This window comes from Grus americana, chromosome 17 (assembly GCF_028858705.1).
Source record: "Grus americana isolate bGruAme1 chromosome 17, bGruAme1.mat, whole genome shotgun sequence".
Lineage (NCBI taxonomy): Eukaryota > Metazoa > Chordata > Aves > Gruiformes > Gruidae > Grus > Grus americana.
Genome location: NC_072868.1, coordinates 2,566,700 through 2,583,066, shown reverse-complemented (window position 1 = coordinate 2,583,066; position 16,367 = coordinate 2,566,700). Strand labels below are relative to the sequence as shown.

At 50.8% G+C, this 16,367-nt stretch overlaps 1 protein-coding gene across 3 annotated transcripts in view; it reads left to right on the top strand.

The window, feature by feature from the left end:
* Positions 1–12,292: 12,292 nt before the first annotated feature.
* RALY (RALY heterogeneous nuclear ribonucleoprotein) overlaps positions 12,293–16,367 on the top strand; it is a 140,600-nt gene continuing 136,525 nt past the window's right edge. For 2 of the 3 annotated variants that reach the window (XM_054845008.1, XM_054845010.1), the window contains exon 1: positions 12,299–12,422. The gene's annotated coding sequence lies outside the window, so the exon portion shown is untranslated. Of the gene's footprint in view, positions 12,423–16,367 lie in introns of all 3 variants that reach the window. The other variant, XM_054845009.1, reaches the window with a different exon arrangement.

Genomic DNA, 16,367 nt, shown 5'->3' with positions numbered 1-16,367 from the left:
TTTTTCCTCTTTTGCTTAGTAGGGGTTGGAAAAAACATGCAGAAATCATCCTGGTAGCACCATGCCATCCTTGCTGTGCATCAGACTGCTTTCTGCCACTTGCCCTTGGGGGGTGTGATAGCTCTGCAGCTGCTCCTGGCACCCCTATACCCGTCACCTGGAAGAGACAGACTTCTCTTGAACTTGATACCAATGAAAGACAAGAATGTTTACCTATTACATTGGGAAATCTCCTTTTTCCTCCCTGCCAGTGAGCTCTGCCTGGTACAGACTAAGAAAATAATTCAGCTGTGACTCCTGGGAGAGCTGTGGCTTGTCCTGGGAAGGGGTTTGAAACTGCCAGTTGGCAAACCGGGCTCTTCACCAGCCTCACCTAACATTTGGGGTCAGGAAAATCAGGCCACATACCTGGATAGCAGCCTCAAAGCAAGCGCTTGCTTTCCATGGGGAGTAATTCAGTAATTGTGGGTGGCAGACAGTGCCCTGGGAGGCGACGTCTGAGTGAGAGGGCTGTCGTCTGATCCCTCATTTCTTCATGCACTGGGGGACAAGGAAGTCCCCTGCCATTAGTTGGCCTCTGCCTGCTTCATGGCCAGGCTCAGCTGTACCGGACGTGCTGTTTCCAAAAAGCCTTGAAGACCATTGCAGCAGGTGTATCTATACAGTCAGTATAGCACAGGTTTGATCCTGCTCCTGGAACCAGAGTATCAGGCCCTGAAGCTCATGCTAAACTCCTGCCTCAGCTGGAGCTCTGCAGGGGGAGAGAAGCCCAAGCTTTGATCGTGGGAGCTGCACTGACAAGCTGTTAGCAGGGCTAAAGCACTCCAGACCCATCTGTCTTGGGCTTGTGCTTCCCCTCCTAGTGCAAATGCCCCCAGCCAGGCAAGCGCACAGCAGTGATGGGACTGTCTGCTTCCCCACTCATCTTCTCCTGGGTTTGCTGGGACCATTGCAGGGACAATTGCCTGTCTCCAGAGAGAGGAGCCACCCTTCCCAGCCCCAGCACTTGGCGCTGGGTATTTACACTCAGGGTGGAGAGGTTCTCTTGCAATAGCTGTGTCCGACATTTAGCATAAAGTTGTCCTGATGTCCGTGACAAGCGGTCACCCAGTGTCTACTCAGAAGAGGGATCCTGTTGTCACAGGCTGTTAGGAGGTAAAGAGGGGCTTGGCCTTCCTATACACTACCATCAGGGATGGGTTCATGGGGCAGATGGAGGCCGAGCTGCCCTGGTCTCCCCTAACAGCCCAGTTGTGAAGATAAGGCGTAAAGAGTCCATTCGTTCAGTCTGCCAGCATGATCTGATTTTATACTCTGCGTTTAGCAGAGAAGCTCTTTCCCCTTGAGCAGTGTTATGCACTTTGCAGTTTCTTCTTTAAAATGACTTCGTTATACATTTGCTACATGTTATTTTGAATTCTCTTGAAGATCAAGGACGCTACAAAGCCAACAAGATAAAATTAGCATCTGAGCTGTAGCCTTCGCTTGGTATAAGAAATGCAGATCAGCTTCACTTGCAGTGAATGCTGGAAGGTGAATTTCATTTTTGTCTTCCTTTCAGTAGACCTAGATCTGCCATCCTTGTTTGTTTTGAGTGCCACCACAGCCCGTAAGCTGTCCCAGCAGTTTCTGTAAGGCTGCTTCCAGAAAAAAAGTATCAGTCAACAGCACGGGTGTTGAATTGGACCTCAAACTGGTAAGAAATCAGTTTGTTCAAAATCAGTTCTTATCTACTCACAATGTGATCACTGGGTGTTTCAACAGGGAGTCAAGGGGGAACAGTCAGGCTGGTTTACGTTTGCGTACAGCTCTCAGAAAACCAGCGCTAAGTACAGCACCAAGCCTGGAGTTTTAAAAGGCTGTTGGAGGTGAGAGCGTGCGTGGAGAAGAGCCACTGAAATTACTTAAGAATTGGAGAAGTGCTGCGAGGTGAGAGCTGTAATGGCCCACTGGTTTGGGTTATGTCAAGGCTCCTGAGGTGTCTGATTGTGGTGAGTAAGTGCTCTCGGAGGGAGAAAGCGGTGGGTGTTGAAGGCCACTTCAGCGTAGCAGAGGTAAGCCGAACAATCGCTGCAGGAAACAAGATGTGTTTTAAAAGCGAGATTAACCATCAGGAGGGGTGACCAAAATGGTGGCCTAAAGGCCTTCTCTTGATACCTTCTCCTCAAGGCAAATTCCTTAGCCAGGTGGTTGTCAGGGAGGTAAGTTTAACCCTATACAATTCTCAATATGGCAACATATGAGCAAAATCCCATGTCACGTACCAGACATCGAATGTGATAATCTATGGTCTCTTCTACTTTCAAAACATCTGAGCCTCTGACTTTAGTAAGTTAGGTCATGCTGCAAGGGCAGGTTCTCCACCAAGTCAAGGGCAGGGACAAACCAAAGGTTCCCGCTCACTTTTCTCATTGGGACACTGCTCACGCCTTGTATGCAGCTCCCACTGCATCACCAGCACAGACTTGGGCATGTGCTCAAGTCCAACCTTGCTTCCTGCCACATGGCTGCAAACTAGTGCTGGACAAACTTCAGGAGGGAAGGCCAGGTCTGTGTCCCCCAGTCCGGCACTGCTCCTGCACAAACTGACCCCTTCCTTGCATTCCGGCGCAGGGCTGGAGCAGACTTGGCCAAGAAATGATGGGCAGAAATTCAAAGTTTAGATCCTTAATTTTTCCCTTTGGCCACCATTTGAGCTTTCACCCAATCTATCCTCCTATGGATGTGCTGGTGACGTACCATTATCTGTTTGATAAAATTGACAGCCTTCACAGCATTGCCTTGGCCCCGTTAGGTCTCACAGATGAAGCATTATCTTCTCAACCTGGACCAGGAGGTGACTGGAGGTGCGCCTACACAATGGAGACCTGAGCTGAACCCTTTGGGCTCCGCAGACTGCCTGTCCAACAGCTCAGGAGCTAGAGCATTGACCCCAGAAGCAAAGGCTGTGTTTGAATCTGGTACATCCTAATCTTTTATTCATGGTGGGTCATCCATGGTGACAAAGAGTCAAAGGAGGAGGAGGAGGAGGAAAGATTAGAAGAATAGCAGCAGAGCTGCCTGGAGGTCCAGATGGGATCTCAGAGGGGACAGTCAGAATTAAGATACCCATTTTCAAAACTGGCAAATGACTGTAGACGCTTTATATTTACAGATTCTGCATCCAGAAGCTAAGGACTCCCATATTTCCAGTGAATTAATTCCCACTGAAATAAGGGATGCATTTTCTGTCTCTTTATCTGCAGATGTTTCAGAACAGTTCTGAGTTTTTCCACAGTATTTGAGGTGATTTACTGACTAAGATCTAAGTTGGGTTGTCAGTGAGCATAAATGGGTGTCAGTCCCTTGATCTTCATTGATTTATATCCATTTATGCCAACACAGGATTATTCTTTCAAGAAGGTGGCTATGAGTACCCAAGCTTTAAAGCCTAAGTTGTTTTAATTGGACTCATAGGTGAAGTGTTTCATGTTTCCAAAGTGAATACTCAGTAGGATGAATTCAAAGAAACTTTCACAAAGTTACTGATACACACTTAAAAGTAGGTGTTTCTGGGAATATCGCTGCCACTTATGCTAGTGTATTTACAGCAAAGCCAGCAAGAAGCAATGCAAATGCAGTCCATCTGGAACCACTGGCACTAGCGCCCGTTCAATAACAGCAACCAGCCAGATCTGGATACTTAAATAAGACAATGTCATATGCAACTGCTTGCTTTGTTAATGAAGGTAACGTTGTGCGTTGAGCTAAAGACAGATACGTGCCACAAATGTCCTGATCCTGACTTCAGAATTTGGGTCTTCATATCCAGATTGTTTTGTTTGTCCCATTAGAGAAATAAGATTGCCAGTGAATTTTAGTTCTGGAGCCAACTTCTACAAAATCTGAAGGAGGTGGGAAGTTGGATTCAGGCTGATGCCTGTCTACTTTGCTGAACACACCAGAACACTGTGCCCTCATTCAGAAATCCCCAGACTATCGCTCAGAGAAGATGCTCTGCTTGTGAAACAGTCCTGCATCGCCTCTGGTCACAGGACATTCAAAGATTAAAATGAGGGCCCAGAGGAGCAGAGCAGGATGCTGCTCACGGCCCAGCAAAGGCTGGTCTCCACTGCTGTGTTTACAGGGGAGAGAACAGGATAAGCTGTCATAGCAGGACGTTGCTGTCCCAGGACAGAAGGGACTGGGAGGACTGATGGACTGCTGATACTTTAAGGATTTCTGTGGGTACAGTCAAGTCTTTTTTCCCTAGGGAAAAGGATAAAGTCCTTAAGGACCATGGATGACTGGGATTCCAGCAGTACTGGTACTACTAGTAGTACTGGTACTACTAGTATCCAGCAAGTTTTCTGCCTTACTGTTTTGTGCTGAGCTTAATATTCCCAAATAAAAGACAACCAAGGGAGAGGCAGATCATGTCACCTTCCGCTGTGCAGGACTTTCATTTGTGAAATGCATAAAAAAATTTAGAAGCCTACAGTTTTTACAAGTAATTTGCTTCCTTGCCTTCTCTGCCTCCCTTAAAATCTGTTGGATTAACAAAAAATAGTTTACTCCTTATTTATTCTTGGTAGTCTGGTTCCATCAGAAGCCATTCAGTGTTGTGCAGAGCCCTGCAATGCACATGAAGTAGACGGACCTTGTCCCCAGAAGATCAGCAAATACAGGAGATTGCAAAAAACCCCTGTTGGGGTAGCATAAGGGAACAGGGAAATGGCCATGGTTAAAAAGAAAAACCATGAAGAGAGGGATTGTATTTCATCCCTCTAGCATCTGTCTGAAACACCCCGGAAATGGTTTGCTTGGTCCCCAAGTCACTCTCATTTGAGGCTTCACACTTTGCTTTCCGCTGTTATTTTACATTTCATTATCTCAGTGTTTCAGACGAAAATAGTCCTACCCCAACAAATTACTGGAAGTGTGTTTTTCCTCTGTTGCAAACAGATTGTTTCCCCAGCATTCAGCGCACCGCGGCAGCAACACGCCTTTCATTAGTTGGACCAGGAGTGCTCTGAATCCTCCGTAATGGTTTCCTCCTCAGATGCTGGGATTGATGCGATGGCAATTTCTGCGAGTTCTGTTACCTGTCCTAACACAAAACGCATACATGTGTGGGTACACCCACACACCGCTTTTCACTGCCTGCTTCCAAGCTGATGTGGAAGCTGTAGGGAAAAGATGAATGTTATTTGCCAGCCAGGTCTCCTAATTACAGGACGTGTTGTTTGGAGGAAAAAAAAAAAATTGTTTTCACTTGCAGTCTTTCCAATCTGTTTTGAATTAGGAGACACTCAGGATTAGAAAGTGTTTTCTCATTGGAATAAATGTCACAGATTTAAAAACCTCTTCATTTAAATTCTTCCTAATGTTCTTTGGCTTGAGCAAGTGAGCTCTTAATGTCCATTTTAATTAAAGCATTTTGATGGGATTTCAGCTGGGCACTTAATGACAGCAGGTCTCTGAGAAGTGGACATGGTCCAACTAAGAAGGGGAACTCCGGGGTGGGAACTTCAGCAGAAGCTGTCCCTTTTTTTTTTTTTTTTGGCTTTTTAGGGAAAAGTGCTAAAGGAAACACAAATTGAGATCTGCCTAGAAAAATGATCCCACACTTAGAGCGGGCAGAAATACCGTATGGTTTGGGAGGTGCTGGCTGGGGGTCCTGGGTTTTGCAGAGGGATCGATCTACGTTTCCCCAGGCCGCTACGAATTTTTCTCTTTTTGCTGCTGTACCGGTTTGCAAGTCATCAGCACAGGCTCTGGCAGCTGAGCAGGATTGCTGGCCGCAGGCTTCAGCACCCTGTCTCTGCTGACAGACTCCTCCTCTCCCCCATCCACTGCCCCCCCAGATTTCTCATTTCAGGTAAAAGTTTGGTCCTTCCCTCGTCTCCCCAGCCAGCACCCACAACGCTGGATCCATATACCCACAGGAACCGCAAGTGAGAAGGACCTTGTTAGCTTTCCTGGGAAAGAAACCCTTTGAGATGCCGGGGGATTTGGATGAGGGCTGCTGGGCAAGTGTCTGGCGGCTACAGGAGGGCCACACATAAAGTGCTGGAAAATAAAGCATCGTCGAAGCACATTCGCATTCCTTTCCTAGAGCATGGAAATGGCAGAGGGAAGCGCACTGATGGGGAATCGGGTTATCCAGCCCCTCGATGCTCTTCTTTTCCAGCTACTGCCTGGAGAGCACCAGTGCCCCCACTTCTCCCTTTCTCCCAGGATGGAGGGCAGAAGCTCCGCCGCGTGGCTGCCGTCCGGGGTGGATCCAAGGGCAGGAGAAGGACCTGAAGGCCAAGAGCCGGCAGACGGTGAGAGCAGCATGGGGCCATTGTTTCTCCATAGTCAGCGTACACGTTGAAAGAGAAACAAACCGTAGGGTCAGATCTCACTGATGGAATTCAGACAGCTCTGGTAACGTCAGAAACAGCCTGGGTTCACACCAGTAGTGTCTGACTCCCTCTCTCCCTCCTTGAGTGATGAATAAATCTGGAGACAGTTAATAATGAAAGACTATTAAGATAAGATTTAGTCTTTATTGTTCTCGTGCTTCCATCATTTGTCAGGTACTCAAACCAAACAGAGGAAATGTCGATCTGGGAAACGCTGCTAACACCCATCCGGGAGCAGATTTATTGGTGCTTGTGCCCAGGCACCATCCAAGGGAGGAGGAGGAGTGCTACCTGGGCAGGTGGTGGCCATGTGTCACTAGCATTTCTGCTCCCTTCCCTCAGGACAATCGTTTAAAGCAGTAACCTTCACTTGATAGCTCATAAATAGTATCACTACTGGAGCCGGGCCGTGTTTCTGGGCCAAAAAGCACCTTGACAGACAATGTGTTGTTTTCAGGAAGAAAATGTAGTCAGCTTCATTGTTTAACCTCCAGAATTCCTGCAAAGTGGTTAATTTGGAATGACCCTTGGAAATAATATTCCTTATTTGCTTCTCCCTCCCCATCATGTTAATTGTTTATCTTTCTTTTTAGAGACAATCCTGTTTGTGCTCTCTCACATTCGCAGCTCATGAGCTGCTGCGTATCCTCGTGAGGTGGAGCGAGTGCTTAAGAGCATCTCTTTCATTTCCTCACTTTGACAGCAGTGAGAAAACATCTGAAAATAAGAAGAGGTTTTGTTTTCAGACCTCTTCGGCTGCATGTAGCATGCAGTTCCTGGAAGAAAAGGCACTTGGATATAAACAGTATATACATGGGAACAACAAAAAAAAAATGCCAGTGTTAATTTCCCGTTGTGCGAGTGTTGTGCACTCATGGCAGCAGCAGTGTGCAGGAGACTGATGTGAAATGTGCAGCCCCTCCCCAAGACAACAGTTACACGGGTTCAGCGTGGCCACGTTAGAGACATCTGCTTTTTCAGATTGTGTTTACTGATTTTTTCTCTTTTAATGTGAAATCGGATGAGCCCCGGCTCCCCCCCCTTCCAACATCCTTTTATTGCTTTTAGACTGATTTTGAGAAGGGACGGAAAAAGAAATCTGCCAGCGGTAAGTTCCAAGGTCAGCACTGCTCACCCGTCTCTGTCATCCCACTGAGCTCATAAATTGGTGTTAACACCTCCTGGAAAAAACGACAAATATAAAAAGAGAACCTTGCTCATACCCATTACAGGGGCAGCCACTGCGGAGCGTGAGTCCGGCAGGACTGCGAGTGCAGGCAAAATCCAAAGCCCGTCCAATGCTGCTCAGTCCAGCTGCGGTCCCCAGCCCCTGACAGCATCCTGCCCATCTCCCAGAGCAAGCAGGAGAGCGCTGCCTTTTTAGGCAACTTCTTTTCTTTAAACATCGTAAAGCAGCTATATATTTTTTTGTTCCTCTACTATTGGAAATCCGCTTTTGCAAAATGATCTTTTTTGGAGGTTTGTTCTTTAAATAGCTGCTTATAACACAGCCTCGTGGTGTGGAAAGCGCAAAGAAGTTAGGAGCCTTTGAGATGCACCCCCCACCCCCTCCACTACAATTCTCTTTAGTGGGATACATAAAATCTATTATTGTTGCCGCAGATTGGCCACAGTGTGACTTTGGAGAAAATTCTTTCTGTGTTGACACTGTTGCTTCATTGTTATTCTTTCTGTACCGGTGGAACAAAATGAAAAATTCATTAAAAACAGAGGAAAAAAAAAGGGAAAGAAAGAAAACTACCAGCATTTCTCTATCTCCCAGCACAAAAATCAAATGTAGAAGATTGAAATCAGGGTGATGGGGAGAGAGGGGCGAGAGGGTTAAATGTCTGAAGGGTTCATAGCCACGCACAGTGTCCTGGACAAACACGCCGAACAGAAGGACCTGTCACCTCCTTTACAGGGCACCACTACTGAATTAGGAGTCAGAGAAGGGTCTCACAGGAGGACTCGCTTTCTTCAGGACGTTTCAGCAGGCAGCAACCCCTCGGAGGAGCTGCGCTGTGTCCCCAGGGAGCTCCCCAAGCAGTGCACTCTGCCTGGGGCCCCTCTCTGAGCCCGGCAGGTCCCCACGCACGCTCCTCTCCAGCCGGGCTGGCACCCACCATCCCCACGTGCCCCCAAGTTCCCAAGGACATCGCTTCTAGTCCGGCCTGCCCCATTTTTCCAAGCTGGGTGGCAGGGGCAGGAGGTGGCAGGGAGAGAACAGGCCGAGGAGGTGTGGGAAACTGAGGCACGGACTGGGTCTGCCAGCAGTGAGACCCCAGGACCAGCCCGCCCACCACACAGACTCTCGTGGGCTCCCAGCAGCTGCTTTTGCAGCAACGGCGTTGGCAGTCGGGGTCTCTGCAGGCAGCCGTGCACAGCCCCACACTGTCTTCTTCTAGGGCCTGGCTGAATTTCACCGTCTGCACTCTCGAGGACACCTTTCAAGGGCGGGAGGGACGGATCCTATCGCGTGGCACAGCCAGAGGAGTTGTGCCATGCCCCAGGGCCCTTCCTCGCCAGCGGGACCACAGCAAAGTTGCTGCGTTAGTCCTTCAGCCTTAGGACCAGTGCGTGACTTCTGCGCAGGGCGGACAGACCGAGGGACCTGGAACAGCAGATCCCCAGCTCCGCAGGTCGGAGCTCCCCCGGCCACACTTGCTGCCCACGCAAGGGGCAGAGGTGGGCAGGGAGCATTGTCCGTCATTCCTAACCCGGGATCCCACCCCATTTACCTTGGGGCTGGCAAAGATTTTGACGTGTCTCCCACACCATCCTGGCATTCAGGTTGGGACGTCACAGACCACAGGGGTGGCTTTGTAAAGCTGTGAAAGTCTGGCTGGATAGCTGTGCTCGGAGGAGGCGAGGGGTGGGTCGTGCTCTACCTGGAGGCCAGTTACAAGGGGCAGTACCTCTCCTCACAAAGGGAAAGACCCCTCGGTGGTCTCCTGGGACCTGTCCTAATAACCCTAGCAATGACCTCAGGAGGGGACAAAACGCACCCTCAGGTTCGCAGATGACACCCAACATGCAGCCAACGTGCTCGAGAGCAGGGCTGCCACTGAGCAAGGGCTGCGAGGGCTTGTGGAACAGGCCACGGGGATCTCGTGAAATCCAGCAAGGACAGATGCAAAGCCCTGCACGCAGGATGGGATGTCCCCTTGCCCCGTACAGGTTGGGGACTGAGTGGCTGGCGAGCAGCTCTGCTGCAAAGGCCCTGGGGCACACTGGGCAGCCAGCGAACCTTGGGGAGCAGTGCACCCCGGAGCGAGGTCGGTGACAGTGACCAGGCTGTATGGGCACTGGATGGAGGGCGATGCCGGCTCCCCCTCTGTGGCACGTGCCAACCACATCTGGAACGGCACGTGCAGTTGGGCCACCTTCGGGACAAGAAACGTGGTGCTAAACCGGAGCAAGCCCAGCAGACTCCCAGAGGTTGGATGAGACCTCCAGGGCCTCAGCTCTCCTCAATCCTCTTCCCAAATCTGCTGCAGGTTTGCTCTGTAGCTGCAGCTTTTTATTCTCGTGACAGGTCTCAATCGCCATGATTACCACTGTGTTACTTTTCCATCCCATGAAGGGGACACCCCCAAAACCAACCATCTAAGTCTTTTAAAAAAATGAAAATGACAAACCAAAACATTTCCCAGGATCTCTGCTCAGGAGTGTCGCAGGGGAAGAATAATTCTTTTTGTGATCAAGAGACTTAACTTCAAAAGCATCCAAACTGCAGCTCTCTGTGGGGCACCTTTCTGCAGGGTTATTAATAAGAAATAATTGTTTTAAGTGCAGAAAAGTATGTGTACTTTCTATTCCCTTGCAAAACCCCTGCATCATTTGTCCTTAATGAATAATGAAAGACGCTTTTGTATTGCTTCCCACCCATAGACTTTAAAGTGATTGTTAAGCAATAATAAATAGGACTTTAAAGAAAATCGGGTTTTGATGAAAAGTTAATTCTGGACTAATATGAGAAGCACCTGCTTTTGCAGAGGTTTACAGGCGTTACTGGGGCGTTGGTGGGTGGAGAGTTTTGGTCAAAAAGCTGAATTCCCCAACACTGCAAAAATACTGCTGAATTATTCTGCAATGCTATTGCATAGCTCCATAGATATTTATAACTTGGTGCCCCTTGATCCTCCTCCTTCTGGAAGGAAACCAGGCGACTACCTTGCCCAGGATAGGCACTGCGATGCTCTGAACCAGGACTGCTGTGGTTCATTCTCTCCCCTCCCCCTGAGGGGGTCATTTATCACGGAAGAGAAACCCGAGGGGGAAATTGTTTTCCGAGGAGAGAGGGGAGGGAGCACAATATCCCACGACAGACTGGGGTACCTGGATTTCAGGGGAAAAGCCAATGTATTAAACTGGGAAGCTGATGAGGTTTTGCCTTTCAACCTGTCTTTGGGAAGCCCACTCTGCAGGTGAAAAACTGAAGCTTGGAAGAGATACGTGCGAGTTGCCCTAGAAAAATTAATCTGAAGAATGGTTAATTCTTCACGTTTGGGTTGGTAGGTAGCCAGAGATCTTGCCTCCAGCCCACAGTCAGTCAGGTGTGGATGTTGGCAAGAGAGTTCACCTTACTAAGGGGTCTCCTACTACTGAACCACCCAGCCTTCAGAGGTATCTTCTGAGCACCTCATCGCTCCCACCAGCCTCAGCAGGAGCAAGCATTATGCTGGGTGGGTTTGTGTAACTCAGCGCGGAAACGCCACCATAGTTATGTTGGGATCAATGCAGAATACTTCAGGGGGGATTTGTCTCTGCCTTGATTGCCAATTAATCATCTGTGCTATGGCGCTATCCCAGAAACGCTGGAAGAGGAACATGCCGAAGCGTTGCAGCGAACATGACTGTGATGGGTCGCTCGTGCAGGTGGGCTCTCGCTCTTCGGTACCACGCTGCAGAGAGCTGTTGCATACAATTATTTGCAGTAAATGTCCCAGTGGCCTGAACGTGCTTCCCACGAGCTGGGGCCACACCGGGCGCGAGCGTGGAACCCGCGTGCACATCGTCAGTTGAGGCTGTGTACAGCCGTGGTTTCTTACGCATTTCTTACGCATGTGCCCATCCCTCTGCTGCCAAGGCTTTTAGCGTGGACTTCCCACACGTCTATTGAGTGATGAAATGCTGGACATTAGTTTTGGTGAGAAAACACCTGGTTCCTAAGAGAACTGGTTTCTGTGTGAGGAGCAATCAAACACGGAGTAGGGAAGCCAAGCTGAGAATCCGTCTGTTACAGGGAACACCTGGGGAGGAGCGGCTGAGCTGGAGTTTGAGCTCCGGACCCGGGAGCGGCTCCTGGCGTGCAGCCCCCGGGCCGGGTTCCCCGCTCCGGCTCCGCGCTCACCGGGGCGCTGGGCTGCGGGCGGACGGGTGCGGTCTGTGGGCACGGACCTCGGCTGCGATTCAGGTGAACCCGGGTTAAACAAAGAGCGAGCGGTGCTCGGGGAGCTCAGCGGGATCGCCTGGGTCTGCAGCTCCCGGAGGCGCCCGAGGTCGAGCTGCGGGGCCGGGGCCAGGACCATGACCAGGACCGGGACCGGGACCAGCCGCCGCCGGACCCTCTGCCCGGAGCATCCCCGCCCAGCACCGCCCCGCCCTCCCCCCCCCGCGCTGGACTCTTCCACCGCGGCGGCTGCAGAGCGGGAGGGGAGCCGGGGGGGCGCGGGGGGTAGCGGCGCTGCCCCGACCGAGGCCCGGCGGCACGGCACGGCACGGCACAGCCCCGCAGGCCGGATCCGCTCGGGCGGCGCCGCGGCGGCACTGGGGGCGGTCAGCAGCTGCCGGCGTGGGCGCCGTGTCCCCCCTCCCAACCCCCCGTTCTCCCCCCCCCCCGGCGCGGCCCCGTGGTACGGTCGGCGGGAAGGAGCCGGAGCGGCGGGGCGGTACGCGGCACTGTGCCGGCGGCTCCCGCGGGGCGAGGGCGGGCAGGGCTGGGGGGGGGCCGCTGCTCCGCGCCTCGTCCCTCCGTCCTCATCGCTCCGTCCTCGTCCTCACCGCCGTCCTCCGGCGCCTTCCTGCTCGGTGAGTGTTTCTGCGCTTTCCTTCTTGGCGGCTCCCCCCCCCCCCCCCCGCAGCCCCGGGGCCGGCGGTGCCCCCGCAGCGAGCTGCCTCCTGCGAGACGGAGTGTGCTGTCCTGGGGCTCCGCTGGCTGCAAGCGAGTTACTGTCTTTTCATGGTGGTGGTGTTTTCTCCCCCCCCCCCAATCGTTTCCTTTACCCACTGTTTTTCTTGTTGGTTGGGTTTTTTCTTTTTTCTTTTTTTTTTCTTTTTCACTCCCGACCTACGCTTCCCCCCTTTTAATGGCAAAGGGGAAAAACCTCGGAGATGCCGGCACCTGCGGGACGGGAAACTTTTCGCCTTTAAAAGCGGGTGCTGGGTGACATCCCGTCCCCGCTGCTGCCGTGGGGCCGGGGTTTGACTCCGGGGCTGACTCCCCCCCCCCAATCCCGCTCCTTGGGGCTGCGACAGCCGGTCCCGGCGGGTCCCCCCGGTGCTCGGCACACTTGTAACGGCGGTCCCGGGCGGGGGCTGGGTCGCGGGGGATGTCCGCAAAGTGCCTGTAGCGATCGCGAGTTACTCGGTGTGTCCGGTAGCGCAGACGTGCTCGGCTCCCTCTGGAGAGGGTCCTGGGCGGGGGGTGCTGAGCCGCTCCGTGCCGGTGGCCGCTCCGTGCCGGTGCCGCACCCGGGCAGCGCGGCTGGTGCCCTGGGAGCCAGCGGCTTCACAACGCGCTCCTCCGCCCGCGAGAAAGGGCGATCGATGTCATCTGTCGCGAATACGTCCGGGTTGGTGATTTCCGTAAGTGAGGTGAGGTGCGAAACTCCAGCTCTTACTCCAGGCTGCTGTCAGAACGGCTTCGTTATGCGTGTGCCGAGCAGCGAGTGGTGGCGGGGGCTTTGCGCTTACAAGGGTGCTCCTACGGCTGGCTTCTTTTATGGGGGAGAGCCCAGAAGGCTAAGATGGAAATTGCCGGTATGGAGAGCAGCGTGGATGTGCACCTTGATTTTCCTGACTGTGCTGCTGAGTAGAATTCTCTCCGCTTTGTTTCTTGGCAGGGGAAGCCCTGGGCTGTGAGGCTGAGCCGGGGAACGAGCTTGCGCTGGGCTGCGGGCTCCTGGGGCTTTCCCACGTTCCAGCAGCCGCTCTGTTTTCAGGGAGCTCTTCTGCTCGGGCTGTAGTGGAGACTGAAGTCAATAGCGTCACGATTGACTTTAGCTTACTTTCAAGGCCAGAACAAAAGACCCTCTTATTTCATATTGAGGAAGCGATTGTTGTCTTTCCCCTGCAAATAAATACCGTAAGGTAATTGATAGCCGGTGTTTGCCGGGCTGGTGAGGGAGCCGGTTGTGGGCAGCGCGTGTCTGCTGCTGCCAGTGGTTTTCCCTGAGCTGGCAGGGCCAGTGCGAGCGTTCGGACTGGTATTTGCTGTGGACGTCGGCGCCCAGGCTGAGCGTGTTCTCTCTGGCTTTGAGCAACGCTGGCCGCCAGCGCAGACGAGCAGTCCCGTGGTGGAAGGTGTACGCTGGGTTGCAGGACCTCCGGGTTGTCCCTGCTGTAAAGAGGAAGCCTGGTCTCTTCTACAGGTGCTTCCCCTCTTGGCTGCCCTCTCTCAGTTGAGAAAGGCGGAGGTGGTACTTTTCTCTTGCATTTTGTCCTGTCCTTTATTCTGCAGTTTGTTCTGATTTGGGCTCTCTGCATTATTTTCTTCTAAGGTAAAGGATAGGGAAGGAATTGTTTTCTAAGCAAAGCCGGCAGCAGAGCTCCTGGATGAGGAGCCTGCGCTGACTTGGTGAGAAGGGAAGGACTGCCTTTTTCTGATCTTCACGGGTGACCGGGGAGGTAAGGAGCCTGTGTCGCGAGTGAAACCTCGGGTTAAACCACGGCGCCGTGGCTCTGTGGCGTCCTTCGTGGGCTGCCCACTCTCGGTGACAACTTGTCACAAGGTTTATTGCTCACATTCCTGGAAATCTTCTTATGACTCTTGGTTTTGGTGTTGCGTTCGGCTTGGCTGCGTGTGATACCTTTCTTCATGAGGTGCGTATGTTCAGACAGACACTCATTTAGTTTGCCGTGCTGTGCCCGTGAAGGATTGCCTGTATTTTACTTCTGTCAGGCTGATGTTGTAGATGGATTTCAGGGGAATGGCAAAGCAGAAGGTGGGTCTTTCAAGAACCCCTTTCTTTAGAAAACGCAGATAATAGGCAGCGAGTTCTGGGAGGATGTTTTATTTAGGGATTGCAAAGAGAAGATTAAAGCTCTTGACAGAGAACAATTTATGTGGAATAAGTGATAGGACTTGATCATTTGGAAAAATAAGACTAACGTGCTCCCAGCACCAAGAGAGCTTTTGGCTCTTCTTGTTCCAAATTATTCAATAAAAGCAATGGAGCTTCTTTTGATTTGAGTTCTTTATTGATGGCGGCATAAGGAGTTTTCAGATGTAGAAGTAAGCTTGCATCTATTCAAAGAAAATGGCCTATGGATATAAAAATCTCGGATAACCCTAGAGGTACTGCAGAGTATCTGAGATGTTATTTGCAGGTATTAGAAATAGCTGTGTCTGTCTTGAAGAGAATTGCAGCTTTTTCTTCCTTGCCCCCTCCCATTAAGTTCCTGTTTTGCCTGGCACAGGGTTGTCGTCCTGCGTTTGAAGAAGCACGAAGGCGTTGCTTGCCGAATTGTTGAAATGAAGAAGGTTTGTGGAGGGGAGAAGAAACAAGCAATCGAATTTTGGGCCCAAGTTTTGATTCCAAAACAAGTTGCTCGTTCTTTTCACAGCTTGAGGTTTGTGATGGAAAGGTTGAAAACAGGCAGCAAGAAAAACATGCTAGAAAAACAAATCTGAAATAAGCTAAACAGAGTGAAAATCAGAATAAACTGTCATCAGAGAGTGTTTACAAACCTGCTGGAGAAAAGGGAGGGAGGAACCCTTTGGATCAATAACAAGTTCTTTTTTTATAGCTGTAGAGCTTTAATTATATCACTTAAAAAAATAATCCTAAATGTGTGCTTTTTATACCTGTGTTGGTAGCCAAGGGTAAATCTGCAGAATTCCTGCTGATCTGGGTAATCTGAATCAAGCTGAATAGCAAAGAGGCTCTTAGGAGAATCTGAAACCCAGGAGGCATTTTTCAAACCTGAGTTATGTCACTTTTTTTAGAGGCGCCTCAGGCGATTGCATTTTAAGAAGACAAAGCTTTTGTTTTCAAGCTGGCCTAGAAAAATGCCAGGGATGAATCCAAAGTAAAGGCTTTCAGAAGTTGTCATTTGTGATTAAGTTGATCTTGCTGTTGTGCACAAGAATGCTGCTGCCTTCCTTGGTGTGGTGCGAACTGTGTCTATTTTTATTCTTGCCACCGGTCCTAGTGTAGCTGTTCAATTCGAGTGAGTAACGCTACATGGTGGTTCTCACCTGAAAGTGTATATTTAATTACAAGGTCAGGTGTCTGCTGGCTCCATCACTGATATAAAATTAATTCTATGTGCTTTATAAAAGGCAGAATTGAGGTGACACCAGGGCAGAGATTGGCTCAGAACTGGTGTTCTGCAGAATTAACATCTGCCTGTAAGTGTCTAGCTTTGCATTTAAGATGCTGGAAGTATTAAACCAAGGCTTGTAACAATGAGCAAAGACTGTTTGCTTTTGCGCGTCTTAGGAAATCCTCAGCTCGCGTGGAGGCAAGAAGTATGCGTGCAAATAGTGAATCTGAAGCTTTTCTTGTGCCTTCTCATGTTTCTTGCAGCTTGAAACAACCAGAAATAGTGTCCTGCTGTTGCCAGGCTGTGGGCAAACAAGAGAAGCTACTTCGGTGGAGCCCGAGGTGGGGATAGCGTGCAGGGTGTAACAGCTGATGCTGAAGCATGGATGCGGAAAAGTCTATCGCCTGCAATCTATAGCTTCTGTAAGCTCCCACTGAGGCCCTTCTTGTTTAAGAAAGGTGAAATACTGGGAGTGTTGTAATGACT